Consider the following 2,145-nt stretch of genomic DNA (forward strand, 5'->3'; position numbering starts at 1 on the left):
GCACATGTGTGTGTTACTATTCTTAAACAAACACTTTACTCTGCAGTACGGGGAATACAGGAACACAAACGGGCATGTGACACAATCTGCTCCTCAAAAAAAATCACTTAATCTACCTGCTTCTCACCAAACCACATCTTGATTGTTCTTGCTTAATTGCTCTTGATTGCACGGTTTCTTGCTAATCTGGATCTAAATGTTCTTGCTAAACTGCACATTGATGTACAAGGTTCTTTATACATTGCACCACAGCTGCTCTTCCCAGACTGCACCGCGGTTCCTCTTACAGTATTGAATATCCCCTATATTGGGCAATACAGCTGTGTACACCTGGATACCAAGATAATGTGCTTTTCTTATTTTAAAACGAGTATTTTACACTACGCTCCAATTCTCACATTTGGTTTAAACTGACTGCCTATGTAGCCATAATACCCCCACAGTTCCAATATGGCGTGGAACCAATCAATCAGAATCTTATAAAGTGTGACTACTCCCCGTGAGAGTCTCAAGGAACTGGGTGGGGAAGTGCACCATTCCTGGGGGTACTGCAATACCAGGTTAATGCTTGGAGCAAGCTCCTATTCCATCTCCCTCTTCAGAAAATCAATTAAATATATGGTCCCCAGATTGAGGATGTATCCGATATTAAACTGATAAGAACAGATACTACACTTGATCTTAGCCAAAAGGCCGAGAAACGATCAGCTACATATAAGCGTTAAAAGTGTGTGGTACGTCGAGGCGGGGAAATGTTTAAAAAGCTTGTTGTCCTTAGTCGGGTCCTCTATGATCCATGCCATTAGAATGGAGACCGGCATGGTATCATGGAACATACTGGCCCCAGTCTCGTTAATAAGATTTTTACAACACTTGAGCATGGGAGAGGAACAAATGTCTCCCTGTGGTGTAAAAATGAAATTCAGCAAATTGAATTGAAGTGTGCTAATGGGGTCAGAAAAATATTAGAGAACGTTTGTTGGAATATGAGGGTTAAACTGTGCCCACAGAATCTTCAGATTGATGTCAGTAAGAGCGAGGTGAGGATATTAGGCAAAGAACTGTCCTGAGATGATGATTTACACTATCTAAATAGGAAAAAAATCTGTCTATTTTAAGCTGAACTCATGGCAGAACGCAGTATTTTTCCAATATGTGGACTTATCACCAAATCGCAGAGTCAGAAGTTAATTGTTAAGTATAACAGTCAGGATTACTCCCAGCTATACAAATACTAAGATATTAATTAGGGGTGGGCAGAAAACTCTGCTCCGCCAGCGTAGCAGATAAAGCCAGCCACCCCTGCTTCCCGGCCCGATCCCTGCTTCTGAAAGCAGCCAGGCCGGGGAGCGCCTCCTTGGACCCCAGTGGACCCCCCGTCCCTAGCGCCCAGACCCTTGGCTGGCTTGCAGGACAGGGGGCTCCCACACCCGGGGCCCGCCGGTTGGAGCACGAGGCCCAGGCCCGGTCCCAGCTTCCGAACCCTAGCCAGGCCAGGGAGAGCCTCCCCTGGCCCTGGTAGACACCCTTCCCCAGCGCCCGGACCCTCAGCTGGCTTGCAGGACAGGGGGCTCTCGCACCCCAGGGCCCGCCAGATGGAGCATGAGCCCCCTGCCCGGTCCCAGCTTCCAAAACCTAGCCAGGCAGGGGAGAGCCTCCCCGGGCCCCTGGAAAACCGTCCCCAGCGCTTGGACCCTCCGGCGGCTTGCCGGATGGGAGGCTCCTGCACCTCCGGGGCCCTGCGGACAGAGCACAAGCCCTGGGCCCAGTCCAAGTTTCAGAACCCTAGCCAGGCCGGGGAGATCCTCCCCGGTGGACCCCCGTCGAGAAGCACTCAGACCCTGGGCTGGCTTGCAGGACGGGGGAGGCTCCTGCAACCTGGAACGGAGCACGAGCCCCGGTCCCAGTCACAGCTTCCGAACCCTAGCCAGGCCGAGGGGAGCCTTCCCGGGCCCCAATGGGATCCCAGACTGTCGGCTGGCTTGCAGGATGTGGGGATCCCACACCCCGGGGCCTGCCGGATGGAGCTCAAGCCCTAGGCCCGGACCCAGCTTCAGAACCCTAGCCAGGCTGGGGAGAGCCCCCCCGGGTCCTAATGGACCCCCGTAACCAGCACCCGGACCCTCTGATGGCTTGCAGGACGGG

General features: G+C 52.5%; 1 non-coding gene across 1 annotated transcript; it reads right to left on the reverse strand.

Annotated features, from left to right (window-relative positions):
- Positions 1-523: 523 nt before the first annotated feature.
- Positions 524-705, reverse strand: LOC147728734 (U2 spliceosomal RNA). The gene has a single exon (XR_015309736.1). It is a non-coding gene; the product is annotated as a U2 spliceosomal RNA (small nuclear RNA).
- Between the last annotated feature and the right edge of the window lie 1,440 nt (positions 706-2,145).

Source organism: Lissotriton vulgaris, chromosome 3_1, assembly GCF_964263255.1.
Source record: "Lissotriton vulgaris chromosome 3_1, aLisVul1.2, whole genome shotgun sequence".
Lineage (NCBI taxonomy): Eukaryota > Metazoa > Chordata > Amphibia > Caudata > Salamandridae > Lissotriton > Lissotriton vulgaris.